We start from the raw sequence: 22,649 nt of genomic DNA on the forward strand, positions 1-22,649 counted from the left end.
CATTCCACCCGCCCCAGCATGGGGCCTTACTGTTGCAGGGTACCGTTTTCCTCATGAGAATTTCCCCATCTACCATGACCTCTGTTACTTCCTCTAAAATCACATCGACCTCTTCCTCCTGTCTCACATTAATCTACTCTCAGTTCTCCTGATACTTCTCAAATGGTTCAAATGGCTCTGAGCACTATGGGACTTAACATCTGAGATCATCAGTCCCCTAGAACTTAGAACTACTTAAACCTAACTAACCTAAGGACATCACACACACCCATGCCCGAGGCAGGATTCGAACCTGCGACGGTAGCAGTCGCGCGGTTCCGGACTGAAGCGCCTAGAACCGCTCGGTCACCACGGCCGGCGATACCTCTCAAAATCTCTGTTTTCATGAAATGAACAATTTGTTTGCCATCTATTCACATCTCTCTATTGAGAAAATCTTTTACATTGTTGTTAAGCCCTATTAGTCCACACCTCTTATTGGGAGGTAACTTACCCATTAGCACCTTTATAGTACCCCTGTCACTCCAAGTACCATCCAAATGTTTCAGCCTATTAATCCACCTTTCACAATATTCTCTCCTACTCTCTCTGTTTCTGCTATCACACCATGGAGCAGTCTTAAAGGCCCCTATAACATCACTACTTTGTTTCTCTTTGAACCAGTATTCTCCTATAAAAGTTGACTCAAGTCGCCCCCCCCCCCCCCCCAATCTAGACTCTATCCTTGTAAACAAGCACTGGTCCTTCTTAGCTTGTCTTTCTCTGTGCAATCTGCTGCGAACTATTTACAAATGACACCGGATGTACATCCCCCTTGGTATTAAACACTATGTTATTAAAGCTGCTACTATCTCTCACATGCACCACCACAGCAGAAGCTGTGCAATTCCTATCCTATTCCTACCCTATTCTCAATCACAGAAGTGGCCTCTTTAAACTCTTTCACTTCTGATTTAGTTTTCTGCCTATGTTCCTCAACAATTTGAGTACAATACTCCTTTACCTCAGTCTTTCTTTGTCCATATTCTTTAGTTTCGGCTTCTACATTTTAATCCAACCCGTTTAGTTTTTTTCCACTCTTTCCTCGAATTTCGTTTGTTTTTCCTTTAACCCGAATTCTGTTTCCTTAAATGTCTCTTTCACATCATCCTTAAACTTTTCAAAATCTTTTCCCATGTCAAATTTGACCTCAGAAATTCACCTTTTCAATTCGTCTTCAAACTCCTTTTTAAAATCCTTCAACCTTTGTTCAAATCTCTTGTCTAGGTTGAGTTCCTTCTACTATGTTAGTAACAGATTCTATCTTTTTATCAGTAGTTTCTCTTTTTACACCCAGTTATTTGTTGCCAGCTTCTATTCTTCCATCCATTTCTTTATTACTAGCGTCTATCCTTCCACCCATTTATTTGTTACCAGCTTCTGCTAACAACCCAGCCAACATATTTATCACTCTTCCATTCTGCTCTGCTCGACCTTCGACACCTGGTTCCACCTTAATATTTGGTCCTTTACCCCCCTTTTTCCGTAACAAATTCTGCTTCTTAGTTTTCATCTTGGTCATACCCCCAACGCATTTAAAATAGCTACTCGTTCCTCCTCATTTATCGTCATATTGTATTTGCTGTATAGACAATACCATCAAACGAATATATCCTATTGCGAAAATTTCGAAACTTCGATCCGAATTCTGCAGATTCGAATGGACACATAATACTCTCCTGTCCCTACACAGTCGATATATGTGAAGAAAATTGTTCCTGGAGATTTACTATGACGTTGAATTTGCAATCAGAAAATGTTTAAAGGAAAAATTGCATGAAGCAAATTAATATTGTATAAACCCCAAGAACTCGTTCTACTCCAGGAAACTTCAAAAGCACACCTCTATATGAGAAGTTCCGCAATCCTGTTTAAATTCTGATACTAAAATCCTTTGATAGTGCAAACAGTAAAACACTCTGAAGCTAATTTGATAGATAAAGACACAATATACTGTAATTTTGCTTACCAGTAACAGTTAAACCCACATAAATTTGCATCTAAACATGAATGAATGGAAATATGACGTTAAGTGACATGTAAACAAAGATCGCGTACTTTGACAAATGGTAAGAGTCCAAGTTCCCTCTAATACGTCAACTTGAAGCAATTGGTAGGCGTAAGTAACTTTAATAGCGGACGCCTGAAATTACACGTCCAGCCACATTTCGCAGTACAACACACAAATTTTCCTGCGTAAACCAATGTATATACACGTCAAAGCACACCCTTGCAAAAGACACATACAACGCATGCAACGACTAATATAAATACACTGTTTTTATAAAACAGATCTGATGATGGTCATTATAGACCGAAACCGGTAATCTGTTAACAAAAAGTTTGTGACCACAGACGTAAATTAAAGGAAACAAAAACAAATAGATGAGGGCAATAACAATTGTTAGTAGTGGGTCAACAATCACTGAAGGCGAACAGTCTTTACAATACACCACTATACTTTTATTTACGGAGAGAAACATTGAGAGAGAGTCTGTTATAAAACTAAACTCCTCCCCAACAGGCCATGAAGGCCCAACGGTACCGACCTGCCGCCATGTCACCCTCAGCCCATAGGCGTCACTGGATGCGGATACGGAGGGGCACGTGGTCAGCACACCGCTCTCCCGGCCGTATGTCAGTTTCCGAGACCGGAGCCGCTACTCCTCAATCAAGTAGCTCCGCAGTTTTTGCCTCACCAGGTCCGAGTGCACCCAGCTTGCCAACAGCGCTCGGCAGACCAGATGGTCACCCATCCAAGTGCTAGCCCAGCCCGATAGCGCTTAACTCCGATGATCTTACGGGAACCGGTGTTAACCACTGCCGCAAGGCCATTGGCAGTCTGTTACAAAGCAGAAAGAAATGAAATTGGTTAAAACTGTGAGTTTCTTGTAGAGATTAATGGATTTGAGTCTTATCTGTTCTTGGTCGGTGTGATGTGGCGATGTCAGTAGAAGCAGTTTGAAGTTGCTGATACGAATCCCGTAAGCTCATCCAGTCGTGTTCCTGGCATTAATATATCCTCTTTTCCTTCCATCCTGTTTCGGCTGGCGGTGGTATTAAGGTGGGTAGCATCTATTTGTCGTAGGCCGGAACAAAAGTAGCATTTGAAGATCGTATTAGTTCAACTGCAACTTTGACACACGATAGTTTGGCACTGTCCATGCGTCGTCTTTAAATTAACATTCCATTAGCTGTAATTTGCCAATTAAGAAGTTAGACAGTCCATCTGCTGTTAATATTCATGGTTCACGGTAACACTATTCCCGCGAAAACAGTTCCGTAGCAACACAGTTCACAGTTTGCACATTGGCTAAAAAAATGGCTCTGAGCACTATGGGACTTAACATCTGTGGTCATCAGTCCCCTAGAACTTAGAACTACTTAAACCTAACTAACCTAAGGACATCACACAACACCCAGTCATCACGAGGCAGAGAAAATCCCTGACCCCGCCGGGAATCGAACCCGGGAACTCGGGCGCGGGAAGCGAGAACGTTGCCGCGCGACCACGAGCTGCGGACTGCACATTGGCGATTAGTGTTTTAGCATACGTCATATTTCGTTGTCAGGAAAATGAGCAATATAAAATTCATAGTTTATGTGCTGCAGTTCAATTCTAAACCGATGACAATACTGTTTGTTCACGAGTGCATTGTCACTGCCACAAGCCTCATGTTTAAAATATACTCACGACGATGAAACACCCATTGCTGCTAGTCAAAATTTACTATTCAGAGAATATAGGCAACACTACGGGGAGCGAAAGGTAAAGACGACGTGCCTCGTTCTTTAAAATCTGCTTGCGCTCCTAGTCATGAGTATATGACGTCACATTGTCCACAAGGATAGCTTCCGTTAAGTCAGCCAGCTAGTCTCTCTTTGTTATTCATGCGGGCCGCTTAAAAAAAAAAAATACCACGGCTCTGAGCACTATGGGACTTAACATCTGTGGTCATCAGACCCCTAGAACTTAGAACTACTTAAACATCCATGCCCCAGGCAGGATTCGAACCTGCTGCCGTGGCGGTCGCGCGGTTCCAAACTGTAGCGCCTAGAACCGCTCGGCCACTCCGGCCGGCGCGGGCCGTTTTTTCCTCGCCCAGCACAGAGCTGCCCTGCTGTCATACTGGTGGGACACTGCCACCTGACCCTTTCAACATAGTAATTTGCGTAGTGCCGCAACTAATCACGTTAGCAGTGACAATTCTTTATCGCCAATCCGGCCTCTTTTTTTTTAAAAAATAGCACCCTTCCACTAGAATATATATATATATATATATATATACATATGATTTTAAAGACTGAGGCACGTCTTCTTTACCTTACGCTCGGTATAGTATAGACGATATTCTCTGAATAATAAATTATGACTAGGAGGAATGGGTATGCCTATGATGTTTTAACGTTATGAGTATACACTCCTGGAAATGGAAAAAAGAACACATTGACACCGGTGTGTCAGACCCACCATACTTGCTCCGGACACTGCGAGAGGGCTGTACAAGCAATGATCACACGCACGGCACAGCGGACACACCAGGAACCGCGGTGTTGGCCGTCGAATGGCGCTAGCTGCGCAGCATTTGTGCACCGCCGCCGTCAGTGTCAGCCAGTTTGCCGTGGCGTACGGAGCTCCATCGCAGTCTTTAACACTGGTAGCATGCCGCGACAGCGTGGACGTGAACCGTATGTGCAGTTGACGGACTTTGAGCGAGGGCGTATAGTGGGCATGCGGGAGGCCGGGTGGACGTACCGCCGAATTGCTCAACACGTGGGGCGTGAGGTCTCCACAGTACATCGATGTTGTCGCCAGTGGTCGGCGGAAGGTGCACGTGCCCGTCGACCTGGGACCGGACCGCAGCGACGCACGGATGGACGCCAAGACCGTAGGATCCTACGCAGTGCCGTAGGGGACCGCACCGCCACTTCCCAGCAAATTAGGGACACTGTTGCTCCTGGGGTATCGGCGAGGACCATTCGCAACCGTCTCCATGAAGCTGGGCTACGGTCCCGCACACCGTTAGGCCGTCTTCCGCTCACGCCCCAACATCGTGCAGCCCGCCTCCAGTGGTGTCGCGACAGGCGTGAATGGAGGGACGAATGGAGACGTGTCGTCTTCAGCGATGAGAGTCGCTTCTGCCTTGGTGCCAATGATGGTCGTATGCGTGTTTGGCGCCGTGCAGGTGAGCGCCACAATCAGGACTGCAAACGACCGAGGCACACAGGGCCAACACCCGGCATCATGGTGTGGGGAGCGATCTCCTACACTGGCCGTACACCACTGGTGATCGTCGAGGGGACACTGAATAGTGCACGGTACATCCAAACCGTCATCGAACCCATCGTTCTACCATTCCTAGACCGGCAAGGGAACTTGCTGTTCCAACAGGACAATGCACGTCCGCATGTATCCCGTGCCACCCAACGTGCTCTAGAAGGTGTAAGTCAACTACCCTGGCCAGCAAGATCTCCGGATCTGTCCCCCATTGAGCATGTTTGGGACTGGATGAAGCGTCGTCTCACGCTGTCTGCACGTCCAGCACGAACGCTGGTCCAACTGAGGCGCCAGGTGGAAATGGCATGGCAAGCCGTTCCACAGGACTACATCCAGCATCTCTACGATCGTCTCCATGGGAGAATAGCAGCCTGCATTGCTGTTAAAGGTGGATATACACTGTACTAGTGCCGACATTGTGCATGCTCTGTTGCCTGTGTCTATGTGCCTGTGGTTCTGTCAGTGTGATCATGTGATGTATCTGACCCCAGGAATGTGTCAATAAAGTTTCCCCTTCCTGGGACAATGAATTCATGGTGTTCTTATTTCAATTTCCAGGAGTGTAGTTTATGTACTGCAGTTCAATTCTAAACCGATGACAATACTGTTTGTTCACGAGTGCATTGTCACTGCCACAAGCCTCATGTTTAAAATATACTCACGACGATGAAACACCCATTGCTGCTAGTCAAAATTTACTATTCAGAGAATACAGGCAACACTACGGAGAGCGTAAGGTAAAGACGACGTGCCTCGTTCTTTAAAATCTGCCTGCGCTTCTAGTCATGAGTATATGACGTCACATTGTCCACAAGGATAGCTTCCGTTAAGCCAGCCAGCTAGTCTCTCTCTGTTGTTCGTGCGGGCCGTGCCTGCGCTCCTAGTCATATGACGTCACATTGTCCACAAGGATAGCTTCCGTTAAGCCAGCCAGCAAGTCTCTCTGTTGTTCGTGCGGGCCGTGCCTGCGCTTCTAGTCATGAGTATATGACGTCATCATGCGGGTCGTGCCTGCGCTTCTAGTCATGAGTATATGACGTCACATTGTCCATAAGGATAGCTTCCGTTAAGCCAGCCAGCTAGTCTCTCTCTGTTGTTCGTGCGGGCCGTGCCTGCGCTTCTAGTCATGAGTATATGACGTCAAATTGTCCACAAGGATAGCTTCCGTTAAGCCAGCCAGCTAGTCTCTCTGTTGTTCGTGCGGGCCGTGCCTGCACTTCTAGTCATGAGTATATGACGTCATCGTGCGGGTCGTGCCTGCGCTTCTAGTCATGAGTATATGACGTCACATTGTCCACAAGGATAGCTTCCGTTAAGCCAGCCAGCTAGTCTCTCTCTGTTGTTCGTGCGGGCCGTGCCTGCGCTCCTAGTCATATGACGTCACATTGTCCACAAGGATAGTTTCCGTTAAGCCAGCCAGCTAGTCTCTCTGTTGTTCGTGCGGGCCGTGCCTGCGCTTCTAGTCATGAGTATATGACGTCACATTGTCCATAAGGATAGCTTCCGTTAAGCCAGCCAGCTAGTCTCTCTGTTGTTCGTGCGGGCCGTGCCTGCGCTCCTAGTCATATGACGTCACATTGTCCACAAGGATAGCTTCCGTTAAGCCAGCCAGCTAGTCTCTCTGTTGTTCGTGCGGGCCGTGCCTGCGCTTCTAGTCATGAGTATATGACGTCACATTGTCCATAAGGATAGCTTCCGTTAAGCCAGCCAGCTAGTCTCTCTGTTGTTCGTGCGGGCCGTGCCTGCGCTCCTAGTCATATGACGTCACATTGTCCACAAGGATAGCTTCCGTTAAGCCAGCCAGCTAGTCTCTCTCTGTTGTTCGTGCGGGCCGTGCCTGCGCTCCTAGTCATGAGTATATGACGTCACATCGTCCACAAGGATAACTTCCGTTAAGCCAGCCAGCCAGCTAGTCTCTGTTTGTTGTTCGTGCGGGCCGCTTTAAAAAAAAAAAAAAAAAAACCACGGCTCTGAGCACTATGGGACTTAACATCTGTGGTCATCAGTCCCCTAGAACTTAGAACTACTTAAACATCCATGCCCCAGGCAGGATTCGAACCTGCGGCCGTGGCGGTCGCGCGGTTCCAAACTGTAGCGCCTAGAACCGCTCGGCCACTCCGGCCGGCGCGGGCCGCTTTTGCCTCGACCAGCACTGAGCTGCCCTGCTGTCATACTGGTGGGACACTGCCACCTGACCCTTTCAACATAGTAATTTGCGTAGTGCCGCAACTAATCACGTTAGCAGTGACAATTCTTTATCGCCAATCCGGCCTCTTTTTTTTTTTAAAATAGCACCCTTCCACTAGAATATATATATATATATGCGGTGTGCAGTACCGTAGCCCAGCTTCATGGAGACGGTTGCGAATGGTCCTCGCCGATACCCCAGGAGCAACAGTGTCCCTAATTTGCTGGGAAGTGGCGGTGCGGTCCCCTACGGCACTGCGTAGGATCCTACGGTCTTGGCGTGCATCCGTGCGTCGCTGCGGTCCGGTCCCAGGTCGACGGGCACGTGCACCTTCCGCCGACCACTGGCGACAACATCGATGTACTGTGGAGACCTCACACCCCACGTGTTGAGCAATTCGGCGGTACGTCCACCCGGCCTCCCGCATGCCCACTATACGTCCTCGCTCAAAGTCCGTCAACTGCACACACGGTTCACGTCTACGCTGTCGCGGCATGCTACCAGTGTTAAAGACTGCGATGGAGCTCCGTATGCCACGGCAAACTGGCTGACACTGACGGCGGCGGTGCACAAATGCTGCGCAGCTAGCGCCATTCGACGGCCAACACCGCGGTTCCGTGTGTGCGCTGTGCCGTGCGTGTGATCATTGCTTGTACAGCCCTCTCGCAGTGTCCGGAGCAAGTATGGTGGGTCTGACACACCGGTGTCAATGTGTTCTTTCTTAAATTTCCAGGAGTATATATATATATATATATATATATATATATATATATATATGATTTTAAAGACTGAGGCACGTCTTCTTTACCTTACGGTCGGTATAGTATAGACGATATTCTCTGAATAATAAATTATGACTAGGAGGAATGGGTATGCCTATGATGTTTTAACGTTATGAGTATATTTTCAACATTCCTTTACTAATTTTAAAATCTACAAAATGTGGTGACACTGTACTTCGCTTTTCACCATGTAGGTTCACCTGATGATGCAGCTTTTAGCTGTGAAACTGGTCAAGTTGTAACAAACAATAATTTTGCCAGTTGTAAGCTGAGTCCTTCCTAACATCATGCAATAGTTTAATTCTGTCATAGCGGTAACTGAGAGCGTGAAATTTAGCTCATGATCCTAGCAAACAAAATAGTAAGAAAATTCGTTTTTTACAGTGACCACAGAAGAAATTTAGAATAAAGGGAAACACGTTTGATCTTACCAGAACATTTATTAGTCACAAAATACTATACACCATATACAATTTCTTATTATAGGAACTTTTCTTCTAGGTGTGGCTAATACTGCCTTCTGAAGAACATGTAAGGCGATGAGGGATGTTCAAAAAGTAATTCGACACATTTCTCAGCCACTTTCAGCTGAAAAAAATGCGTAACTTTTTATTGGACATCGTGAAATATTCCCGATTAAGCCCTATAGTTTGATATACTTCCGATATTTGGCGGCGCTGTATGTATCTTTCAAAATGTCACCTTTAGTGGGTGTGAGTTCCAGGGAGAGAGCTGTCACTGAGTTTCTTTTGCCGGAAAACCAGAGCATCGCAGATATTCATAGGCGCTTGCAGAATTTCTACGAAGACGAGGCAGGGAAGAAAAGCACAGTGAGTCGTTGAGCAAAGCGTCTGTCATCCACGCAACAGGGTCGCGCGAATCTGTTCCATCTCCCGCGTGCCGATCGGCCGTACACAGCTGTGACTCCTGCAATGTTGGAACGTGCGGACACTCTCATTTAAGATGATGGGTGGTTCACAATCAAATTCCACGCTGCTCAACTGGATGTCTCTGTTCCACTTTTTCGAAGGTGGTAACTCGAGTAGTCGAGGAAGGCACGTAGAGGTCACCATGGAGCTTCCTGCATAGAACGCAGCAAGGGTTAAAAGGAGACAGGCGGGTCACAGTGAACGAAATTTCCGCAGTAGGACACACTGCGGTGCAAGAAGTTATTTAAAGCTTAGGTTATCTGAAAGATTGTGTCCATTGGCTCCCATCTTTCTTGACTGAAGATAGAAAAGTTCATAGAAGAACCATGATCTAAAAGATTCTTCAGAGATTTCAAAATGGAGGTGATAATTCACTTTGGAAAACGATGAAAGCTGGTTCCTGCGCTGTTCGGCTGTCGATATTCAATGGCCGATGTAAACAGGCTTTAAAATCAAACCTGAAAATAGTAAGAAAGGGGCCTCTAAAAAAAAAGAGGAATATTCAACATCCATTTTAATTTTACCTTTACTGAAAATATTTCTCTCAGGTGGACCTTAAACAGTTAAGGGGCTCCGGAACGCCCTATACTTGCAATGTTAAAATAACGCTTATAAATTACATCTTTCCTCACAAAGTATTTGAGGTAGGAAGTTGAACTTTTTACAACTTATTTATTGGAATATGGGCTACAACTTAACACAGGGATTTTACAAAATTTTAGTTCGGTTATTAAAGATGATTTTTTTTCAATTGTAATGAAAAATCACAACATTTTTTTGCAATTTTTTATTTATATATTCAAAAATATACAGTTTTTTGGAAAAAGGCTGTGTTAAATTATGCAGAAGGTACTGTGTAACATTTACTGAAAGTTTGAAACAAATATGTTTGGAAGATCCTTAGAAAACATGTAATTAGTATGAGAAAATAAAAGTTTTGGGAATCGAGCGACAAAGATTGGATTAACTTTTTAGTACATTCCAGGTCCATAGGATGGATTATCTTCATCCTCTGCAAACTCCTCCTCCAGCTTCCTCTTGTTCCTCCTCCTGTTTACTCTTGCTTGTATTTCTAGACTCTTTACAGCCCTGTCTGCAGCCCGAAGGCGTTCCTTGTCTAAAGCAAGCATCGCTCGTACCATGTTAGAACCTATCTTCATTCCCATAATAACACATACCTTTGGCTTTCCAACATTTCTCCTTTTCTTAAAAGCCTTCAGAGGATTTCTAATAACTTTACTTTTACTCATTATTATACTTCAACAAAACAGAGACTCAAGAAACAGAATTAATTACGAATATTTTCGAGATAACGACAGAGTAAATAAACATGAAACAATCGACAATCACACCAGCGATATATATTGAACCATCACAGGTTAGCCCAACACATACTTTATCTCACATCACTCAAATGTTCCTGATGAACACGGACGTTAATAATAACACCATTTGACAGCAGTTTAACAGCGCCACAGTGGGTCACGCCCATGTAGAACACAATTCAAAAAAAATTTAAAAATAGTTGTAGTCTTCGGAATTGAATAAATTATATATCTATTAAAAGGTAATAGTCTGCAGATTCAGAAAACGCAAAAAAGTAAAAATTGAACTTTTCATGATTTTGAGCCTTTCCGGAGCCCCTTAAGACAACAAGAAAATAGAAGCTTTTGAAATTTGCTGTTGCAGAAGGGTACTGAAGCTTAGATACGTAGATAACGTAACTAACGAAAAGGTACTAAACAGAATTACTGATAAATGAAATTTATATTATAAATAGGCTAAAAGAAGCCTTCTGTTGATAGAAGACATCCTGAGGCATCAACGGTTCGTTGTTCTTGTGTGTGTGTGTGTGTGTGTGTGTGTGTGTGTGTGTGTGTGTGTGTGTGTGTGTGTGAGAGAGAGAGAGAGAGAGAGAGGGGGCGGATAAAATGGTTCAAATAGATGTAGGTTGCAATAGTTACTGGGAGATAAAGAGGCATGCATATGATACACACTGTAGAACCAAATAAACTGGTACACCTGCCTAATATCGTGTAGGGCCCCCGCGAGCACGCAGAAATACCGCAACACGACGTGGCATGCACTGACTATTGTCTGAAGTAGTGCTGGACGGAAATGACACCATCAATCCTGCCGCGCTGTCCGTAGATGCGAGGCGGTGGAGATCTCTTCTGAACAATACGTTGCTAGAATAAACTCGTAGCTGGGATTCACAGTAAAAAAAAAATATTTTGAAGGACATCATCTTTACATGGCTACATAGTTAAAATGTCGTGTATAATCGGCAAAACGTCGGGATACATAATGAAAGTGTAAAATAGTTTTTTAAACATTCTGTATTTTTCAGCAGCACTTGATAATGGCCAAAGGCCGAAATTGCAATAGTGTAATAAAAACTAATAACAGTCACTGGCGTAAAGATGATGTCCTTCAAAAAAGTACGTTGCTAGACATCCCAGATACCCTCAATAATGTTCGTGTCTGGGGAGTTTGGTGGCCAGTGGAAGTGTTTAAACTCATAACAATGTTTCTGGAGCCACTCTGTAAGAGTTTTGGGCGTGTGGAGTGTCGCATGGTCCTGCTGGAATTCCCAAGTCCGTCGGAATGAACAATGGACATGCATGGATGCAGGTGATCAGACAGCATGCTTACTTACGTGTCACCTGTCAGAGCCGTATCAGACGTATCAGGGGTCCCATATAACTCCAACTGCACACGCCCCACACCATTACAGAGCCTCCACCAGCTTGAACAGTCCCCTACTGACGTGCAGGGTCCACGGATTCGTGAGGTTGTCTCCATATCCGTAAACATTCATCCGCTCGATACAATTTGAAACGAGACTCGTCCGACCAGGGAACATGTTTCCAGTCATCAATAGTTCAATGTCGGTGTTGACGGGCCCAGGCGAAGTGTAAAGCATTTTGTCGTGCAGTTATCAAGGGCACAGAGTGGGCCTTCGGCTCCGATGATTCGTTGAAGCTTCAGTCCGGAACCGCGCGAATGCTACGGTCGCAGGTTCGAATCCTGCCTCGGGCATGGATGTGTGTGATGTCCTTAGCTTTAAGTAGTTCTAAGCTCTAGCGGACTGATGACTTCAGATGTTAAGTCCCATAGTGCTCAGAGCCATTTTTTGTTTCGTTGAATGGCTCGCACGCTGACGGCCCAGCATTGAAATGTGCAGCAATTTGCGGAAGAGTTGCACTTCTGTCGCGTTAACGATTGTATTCAGTCGTACGGGAAAATCCCCACTTAATCGCTGCCTCGGAGATACTATGTCCCGTCGTTCGTGCGCCGGCTGTAACAGCACTTTGAAACTCACTTAAATGACGACAACGTGCCATTGTAGCAGCAGTAACCGATCTAACAGCGGCGCCAGACACTCCATGTCTTATATAGGCGTTGCCGACCGTCTACCCGTTTACATATATCGGTATCTGAATACGCATATCTATTACCAGTTTCTTTGGCGCTGCAGTGTAGCTTACTGCCAAGGTCGTCTGATTCGCTGTAAAAGTGTTCCTATCAGTCACTGTTTTCTCATATACAGGGTGTTACAAAAAGGTACGACCAAACTTTCAGTAAACATTCTTCACACACAAAGAAAGAAAATATGTTATGTGGTCATGTGTCCGGAAACGCTTACTTTCCATGTTAGAGCTCATTTTATTACTTCTCTTCAATTCACATTAATCATGGAATGGAAACACACAGCAACAGAACGTACCAGCGTGACTTCAAACACTTTGTTACAGGAAATGTTCAAAATGTTCTCCGTTAGCGAAGATACATGCATCCACCCTCCGTCGCATGGAATCCCTGATGCGCTGATGCAGCCCTGGAGAATGGCGTATTGTATCACAGCCGTCCACATTACGAGCACGAAGAGTCTCTACATTTGGTACCGGGGTTGCGTAGACAAGAGCTTTCAAATGCCCCCATAAATGAAAGTCAAGAGGGTTGAGGTCAGGAGAGCGTGGAGGCCATGGAATTGGTCCGCCTCTACCAATCCATCGGTCACCGAATCTGTTGTTGACAAGCGTACGAACACTTCGACTAAAATGTGCAGGAGCTCCATCGCGCATGAACCACATGTTGTGTCGTACTTGTAAAGGCACATGTTCTAGCAGCACAGGTAGAGTATCCCGTATGAAATCATGATAACGTGCTCCATTGAGCGTAGGTGGAAGAACATGGGGCCCAATCGAGACATCACCAACAATGCCTGCCCAAACGTTCACAGAAAATCTGTGTTGATGACGTGATTGCACAATTGCGTGCGGATTCTTGTCAGCCCACACATGTTGGTTGTGAAAATTTACAATTTGATCACGTTGGAATGAAGCCTCATCCGTAAAGAGAACATTTGCACTGAAATGAGGATTGACACATTGTTGGATGAACCATTCGCAGAAGTGAACCCGTGGAGGCCAATCAGCTGCTGATAGTGCCTGCACACGCTGTACATGGTACGGAAACAACTGGTTCTCCCGTAGCACTCTCCATACAGTGACGTGGTCAACGTTACCTTGTACAGCAGCTCTGACTCTGACATTAGGGTTGTCGTCAACTGCACGAAGAATTGCCTCGTCCATTGCAGGTGTCCTCGTCGTTCTAGGTATTCCCCAGTCGCAGCACAGGTAGAGTATCCCGTATGAAATCATGATAACGTGTTCCATTGGGCGTAGGTGGACGAAACTAAAATGAGCTCTAACATGGAAATTAAGCGTTTCCCGACACATGTCCACATAACATATTTTCTTTCTTTGTGTGTGAGGAATGTTTCCTGAAAGTTTGGCCGTAACTTTTTGTAACACCCTGTATAGTGCTTCAGTCACAAAAAGTAAACGCTTACTTTATGTAAAAAAATGGCGGATAAAATAGGTAGTCGTTACATATCATATGCTAAGAGAACAGCATTTTGACGTATTTTTGAGGAATCGTCTGAAAATGTTTCATGTAGTACGGATATTTTGCCTTTCAGTCCTCTGGAAGTGGAGAACTGATTCACGCCCAGGGTGACAAAACAAGGAACAATGCGCTGAAGGAAATTTAAATCTGACACTTGTAAAATGTAAGCCCCGAAGTAAATGTAAATACAATGTTTCTATGTTAAATTGTTAGGCTTTTATACAGACGATCGTTAACACGATAACCTTTAGCAACGCGAAGACATTACGTCAATGGTAATTGTACATGTGTACATTGTGGTAATACAGTAGCCCATGCAGTTGTTAAAATGACTGCTTGTTTTCAACTATAACTGATAAAAACTGTAACTTTCAGATACAGGATAACGACAGTTTAGACAGGCATGGAACTTCTAAACTGACTTGGTGTTAACAACGTAAACAGGCTTAGCGAAGACTTGGGATGAACATTAGCGTGAATCACGAACAACATTTTCTGTAACCGTGATTCTTGCAGGTGCTAGTGCGTATTAATTTTATTTAACAGCCACAGGCCGACACCCACGGTACGGGACTATAAGTCCCACCGCCACACCCTCACCTGCACATGTTAGGCAATAAATTCTGCCTGACTCATGTAGTACTATCACCGTCAGAGGGTGGTACGGGACCACGAGTCCCACCGCCACACCTCCAAAGTGAATTGCAGTGACGCAGTCACTGCACAGTGGAAATTTACTGGCTCACCAACACAGTTAGACCGCAATAGACCGGTGATGCTGTATTGTAACCTATCACCCCGGACTACAAGTCCTTTTTTGTCAAAATTCAAGTAACCCATACGTAATCGGCAGTAAATAGCTTCGCTTTCTGAGTTCCAATTAGTCGTATAGGGAGTGATATACTGATAATGGCTCCGTATTCTGAAATCAATCTATTCGTTTTGAGAGGGATTTATTGTCTATAACGTAAATGGCGAAATAGGTAAAGCGTTCAAACATTTTCATATGAATAATCATCTTCACCACAGCCATCTGGCCGAAGTTTGGCTAAAACAGTATAGCTGTAGATGCTTCGGATGTGCGGCACACGTACGGAATGTAATGTATGAAATCACAGAGCAAACTTCATTAAATTCCTTTTACTAGCTTTCTAGACAGATATTAAGCACACTGCTTTGAATTTCAGCTGCAAAGAATTAACTCCTGTCAAAATAGCAAAAACATACATTACAGGTTGTACATAAAGTCTGCGAACAAAATTGGTTCAAATGCCTCTGAACACTATGGGACTTAGCATCTGTGGTCATCAGTCCCCTAGAACTTAGAACTACTTAAACCTAACTAACCTAAGGACATCACACACATCCATGCCCGAGGCAGGATTAGAACCTGCGACCACAGCGGTCGCGCGGTTCCGGACTGCAGCGCCAGGAACCGCTCGGCCACAGCGGCCGGACCCATTGGTTTGAAATATTGGGTTATTGTAGAAAATGGGAAAACCGAGCGGTGCTATTTTAACAACGCCGATGTTTCGAAACGAGTGACGATCACGTGACACAAGAATCGGTACAGCTATGTTGCATGCAATAATGTACAGGGTGTTTCAAAAATGACCGGTATATTTGAAACGGCAATAAAAACTAAACGAGCAGCGATAGAAGTACACCGTTTGTTGCAATATGCTTGGGACAACAGTACATTTTCAGGCAGACAAACTTTCGAAATTACAGTTGTTACAATTTTCAACAACAGATGGCGCTGCGGTCTGTGAAACTCTATAGTACGATATTTTCCAAATATCCACCATGCGTAGCAATAATATGGCGTAGTCTCTGAATGAAATTACCCGAAACCTTTGACAACGTGTCTGGCGGAATGGCTTCACATGCAGATGAGATGTACTGCTTCAGCTGTTCAATTGTTTCTGGATTCTGGCGGTACACCTGGTCTTTCAAGTGTCCCCACAGAAAGAAGTCACAGGGGTTCATGTCTGGCGAATAGGGAGGCCAATCCACGCCGCCTCCTGTATGTTTCGGATAGCCCAAAGCAATCACACGATCATCGAAATATTCATTCAGGAAATTAAAGACGTCGGCCGTGCGATGTGGCCGGGCACCATCTTGCATAAACCACGAGGTGTTCGCAGTGTCGTCTAAGGCAGTTTGTACCGCCACAAATTCACGAAGAATGTCCAGATAGCGTGATGCAGTAATCGTTTCGGATCTGAAAAATGGGTCAATGATTCCTTTGGAAGAAATGGCGGCCCAGACCAGTACTTTTTGAGGATGCAGGGACGATGGGACTGCAACATGGGGCTTTTCGGTTCCCCATATGCGCCAGTTCTGTTTATTGACGAAGCCGTCCAGGTAAAAATAAGCTTCGTCAGTAAACCAAATGCTGCCCACATGCATATCGCCGTCATCAATCCTGTGCACTATATCGTTAGCGAATGTGTCTCGTGCAGCAATGGTAGCGGCGCTGAGGGGTTGCCGCGTTTGAATTTTGTACGCATAGACGTGTAAACTCTGGCGCATGAGACGATACGTGGACGTTGGCGTCATTTAAACCGCAGCTGCAACACGGCGAACGGAAACCCGAGGCCGCTGTCGGATCACCTGCTGCACTAGCTGCGCATTGCCCTCTGTGGTTGCCGTACGCGGTCGCCCTACCTTTCCGGCACGTTCATCCGTCACGTTTCCAGTCCGTTGAAATTTTTCAAACAGATCCTTTATTGTATCGCTTTTCGGTCCTTTGGTTACATTAAACCTCCGTTGAAAACTTCGTCTTGTTGCAACAACACTGTGTTCTAGGCGGTGGAATTCCAACACCAGAAAAATCCTCTGTTCTAAGGAATAAACCATGTTGTCTACAGCACACTTGCACGTTGTGAACAGCACATGCTTACAGCAGAAAGACGACGTACAGAATGGCGCACCCACAGACTGCGTTGTCTTCTATATCTTTCACATCACTTGCAGCGCCATCTGTTGTTGAAAATTGTAACTACTGTAATTTCGAAAGTTTGTCCGCCTGAAAATGTACTGTTGTCCCAAGCATATTGCAACAAACGGTGTATGTCTATCGCTGCTCGTTTGGTTTTTATTGCCGTTTCAAATATACCGGTCATTTTTAAAACACCCTGTACCTACCACTGTGTGGCCTATCAGACGGTGGTGGTCGTGATGATGTTTGGTTTGTTGGGTGCTCAAGAGCGGGGGTATCAGCGCCCGTACAAAGTCCCAATTTTTACGCAGTCCAATTTTTTCACAATCCAGCCTAGCCACTGTCACGAATGATGATGATCATGATGATGATGATGATGATGAGGACAACACATAAACACGCAGTCCCTGACGGTAAGCGAGCGTGTGCAGTGTGCTAGACTTGCCCGCACCTGGTCTATACAGTACTGTCTTCTTGCCGTCGCCGAATATCGGTCATACTGCAGAATGACACTATACCGTGTCTGGAAGTACTGAATTGCACTGAACTGTCGTCAGAAACATTGTATATTTTAATGCCTTTCGACGAGTTCACAAAGGAGATTTCAGGAATCAAGTACCTTACAGAAATTCCTGTCATTCCCCTAGTAACCATTCTCGAACATGCATTAAGAAATCTGAATTCTAACCATAGTGTCGCAGAAGTCCTGTCTCGAAAGAATCTAAGCAGCCTTATAGACGCAAAAGCAAAAGTATTATAGAGGTCTCTATGCTGTAAAATTCTACATTATCAGACTCATCCTTTAAAAAAAACTTACGTGAACCCCCTCGTTGCCAGAAAACTCGTTAGGAATTTGACCGAAGACGTAGTAACTACTCAGACAAAATCGGTAAACCTCACAGGAATAACTGCAAACTTCCTTTGGCCATCACGTAATCAGGAAGCAGCCAAGGGCGATCTGGTTTGGCCTGAATGTTTGTTTCCTAACGAAACAGAGCTTCACTTTAGGCAGGCATTCTTTATTACCGAGAACCACTGATCATTTCTTCTTTTGGGAACAGAGTAAACGTTTAATTTGTGGACCAAAAACATTTATCTTTGGTAAGGCGTTCTGTGGCTTCTGAAAGATTAGAATCGTCTTTGAACGACATTTTTTCTGATGAAAGGCGTTGACTTACAGATCAGCACATTGTAAAACGAGTCTTTACGAAGAGACTGGGCAAAAAAAATTGCGAATACAGTAATCCATTATTCAAATCTTAACTATTGTCGCGTATTTGCTGCTATCAAATGTTCCATATTGTCAACCACGTGAGTTCTTCATTTGAATTTTTGAAATAGCATTTTTATTTTTGCTAGTAAAAAATCAGTTCTATCCATATTTCCGTTAAAAACTACATAGATATATCTGACTACAAAACAGGTATATCACTAGACAAAATTAAACAAAAACAATGATACAAATTTTACACAAAAGCTTATACTTGTCTACCTTCGCCATGAAATAATAAGAGAAAGAAAAATGATGGCAACAGCAATAAATTTAAAACTTAACAATTCAGTCATATCTCTACAAGAAAAGAAAGAAGCAGATAATCTGCTGCCTTTGTCTACATAATATGCTTGTAGCTCTTGGAGGTGGACAACTTAATACGAAAAAACAGAATTTTTCATCCTCAAAAAATGGTTCAAATGGCTCTGAGCAGTATGGGACTTAACTTCTGAGGTCATCAGTCCCCTAGAACTTAGAACTACTTAAACCTAACTAACCTGAGGACATCACACACATCCATGCCCGAGGCAGGATTCGAACGTGCGACCCCAGCAGCAGCGCGGTTCCGGACTGAAGCGCCTAGAACCGCTCGGCCACAACGACCGTCTTTTGAACCTCAGTTTTCACCCTTTAGCACTAAGTATTCGTATTGCCAAATAGTGGTATGATCCTCAAATACAACATGATTGTTGAGCAGTCCTTAAAAATTTCAGAGTTAATAAGAGAATACTGGCTATTTTTTGTGGTATTTAAAGCTCTCATTTCTTTTCGAAAAAAGCAGCGAATGGTGGACATACTAAGTTTTCCTTTATTTACATATTTTATTTGCTATTTCTGTTCTGCCTGTGTAGAAAAGCACAATGTAGTTGTTGGTTTGATGTCTCATTTATTACGGGAAATGAGAGCAATAAAAAAACCGAAAATCGGTTATTTCATGAGAGGGTTATTTCAGAGCTGCTTTTCACATTAATAGTAAACTAGAGGGAATAACGATATAACTGACAACCGATGACAGCATCTTAGTAATGGGTCTGAGAATATCTAGCGTTGGTTGCAGATTTTTTAGTTAAGCTCAGTAAAAAACGCCAGTTTTTCTGAATTGTGCGAGTACTGATCTATCGTAATGAAGTTAGTTGCGTCAGGCCATTGTGTCTGAATGAACGGGATGTTAATATTGATTGAAAGGTCAAAAGGATAGCTAGTGATTTACAAGGCGCGGTGCCTGTAGAATTTAATCTCGCGCATACATAATGAACTGCATTATTCCAGTATTAAGACATTTTTCTTGGTATTTAGAGACAGTAACAGTGACCGTGTCATCTTTCTGTGTATTAAAAGCATTGCAGAATTTTTACTGAAGTGAAGAACATTACGCGAAGCTAGAGGAGGACATTTTTTCCTTGGAATTGATTCATTCGACTTTAAATTTTTACATACGGAAAAGCGTGATAACAAGCAAGATGCGTCTGAGAAGTTCAGTGAGTGCTCACAGAAAATAAAGAAAACAGTGGTTACAAACGACAAACTTTTAATGGCCTTCAAAGTAATCGCTGTTATCTACAATACATTCCTGACGTCGGTGATGAAGCTGTTGGAAACTCTTAGCAAGTGCTTCTTCTGGAGTCACTCGAAGCACCTTGGTCGCGCGTTGTTGAACATCCACGTCATTACAGGAGATGAGACCTGCTGCTACCAATACGATCCAGACAACAGGAGACAGTCAATGTTCTGATGTTCATCGTCTTCCCCGCCTGCCATATTTTGTCGGCTGACAGATTAAGACGATGGTGATCGCCTTTTTCCGCCAGCAAGGCCTCGAGCCGTCATCATTTTCTATGTGGGGAGGCATACATGACGATGAGAACACTACGTCATTGACTAAAGCTTGTTGTCCCGATGGTGGTTACTTTGATTATTTTGTTTGTAACTCTCGTTTCTTTGCATCGAGGTGACAAAAGTCATGGGATACCTCCTAATATGGTGACAGAAAACCTCCTGCCCAGCGTAGTCCCTCAACTCGACCTGACATGGACTCAACATGTCATCGGAAGTCCCCCGCAGAAATATTGACCCATGCTGCCTCTACAGCCGTCCATACTTGCGAAAGTGTTTCCGGGGCAGGATTTTGTGCACGAACTCCCATAAATGTTGGATGGGATTCGTGTCGGACCACCTGGAAGGCCAAATCATCCGCTCGAATGGTCCAGAATGTTCTTCACCCCAGTTGGGGGACAACTGTGGAACAGTGACACGGCGGATTGTTATCCACAGAAATTCCGTCGCTGTTTGGGAACATTACGTCGACGAATGGCTGCAAATGGTCTCCAAGTGGCCGAACATAATCATTTCCAGTCAATGATCAGTTCACTTGGACCAGATGGCCCAATTAATTCCATGTAAACACAATTCACACCATTATGGAGACACTACCAACTTGCACAGTGCCTTATTGACAATAGAAGGGGTGAAACTTCCTGGCAGATTAAAACTGTGTGCCCGACCGAGACTCGATCTCGGGACCTTTGCCTTTCGCGGGCAAGTGCTCTACCATCTGAGCTACCGAAGCACGACTCACGCCCAGTACTCACAGCTTTACTTCTGCCAGTACCTCGTCTCCTGCCTTCCAAACTTTACAGAAGCTCTCCTGCGAACCTTGCAGAACTAGCACTCCTGAAAGAAAGGATATTGCGGAGACATGGCTTAGCCACAGCCTGAGGGATGTTTCCAGAATGAGATTTTGACTCTGCAGCGGAGTGTGCGCTGATATGAAACTTCCTGGCAGAAGTAAAGCTGTGAGTACCGGGCGTGAGTCGTGCTTCGGTAGCTCAGTTGGTAGAGCACTTGCCCGCGAAAGGCAAAGGTGCCGAGTTCGAGTCTCGGGCGGGCACACAGTTTTAATCTGCCAGGAAATTTCATATTAGCGCACACTCCGCTGCAGAGTGAAAATCGCATTATGGAATAGAAGGGGTGTTTGAAAAGTCCGTGGAAAGTCTAGAGATGTCACCACCGGCGAGTATCGAGGTCATGTTTATTTAGTAGCATCTTTGGAAAGAACGCACACCAAGTTTCAACCATACTGGTCTGTTTCTTTGTGTTTGGCATTCGTGTGAATCAAGGAAGTCGAGTGATTGTCAAAAAATGGACGAAAAAGAATTTCGTGTGGTGACTAAACATTACTTCATGAAAGGCAAAACGCCTCAGGAGACTAAAGAGAAGCTTGATAAACATTACGGTGTTGTGTGATGTCCTTAGGTTAGTTAGGTTTAAGTAGTTCTAAGTTTTAGGAGACTGATGACCTCAGATGTTAAGTCCCATAGTGCTCAGAGCCATTTGAACCATTTGAACATTACGGTGACTCTGCACCTTCGATTAGAACAGTTTATAAGTGGATTCAAAATTATCGGAGTGGCCATATGGGCACAATTGGTGCTGAACGTTCTGGATGTCTTGTGGAGGTTACGACTCCAGAAATCATTGATAAAATCCATCATATGGTGATGGATGACAGAAGAGTTAAGGTGCGTGAGATTGCTAGTGCTACGGGAATCTCGAATGAACTATTATTTAATATTTTGCATAAACATTTGGACATGAGAAAGCCATTCGCAAGATGGATTCCACGATTGCTCACGCTTGACAAAACGGAATCGTGTGAAGTGTTGCAAGGATGGTTTGCAGCTGTTCAGGAAGAATCCGCAGGACGTTAAACGTCGTTTCGTCACTGTAGATGAAACATGGAGACATTAGTATACTCCTGAGATCAAACAACACTCTAAAGATGGGTTATCAAGGGAGAATCTGCACCAAAAAAGGCGAAGACCATTCCTTCGGCCAGGAAGGTTATGGCGACTGTCTCTTGGGATTCGCAAGGGATAATCCTCATCGACTATCTGGGAAACGGTAAAACTATGACAGGTGCATATTATTCATCGTTATTGGACCGTTTGAAAACCGAGCTGCAAGAACGCCGGCGATTGGACCGCAAAAAATTCCTTTTCCATCACGACAACGCACCAGCACACATCTCAGCAATTGTGGTCGCAAAATTAATGGAAACAGGATTCCAACTCGTTTCAAATTCCCCCTATTGTCCAGACTTGGCTCCCTCGGACTACTATTTGTTGCCCAATTTGAAGAAATGGCTGGCGGGACAAAGATTTTATTCAAACGAGGAGGTGATTGCAGCAACTAAAAGCTATTTTGCAAACTTGGACAAGTCCTATCATTTGGAAGGGATCAACAAATTAGAACAGCGTTGGACGAAGTGTATAAGTCCAAAACGTGTCTAAGTCGAAAAATAAA

Source organism: Schistocerca cancellata, chromosome 12 (genome assembly GCF_023864275.1).
Source record: "Schistocerca cancellata isolate TAMUIC-IGC-003103 chromosome 12, iqSchCanc2.1, whole genome shotgun sequence".
NCBI classification, from domain to species: domain Eukaryota; kingdom Metazoa; phylum Arthropoda; class Insecta; order Orthoptera; family Acrididae; genus Schistocerca; species Schistocerca cancellata.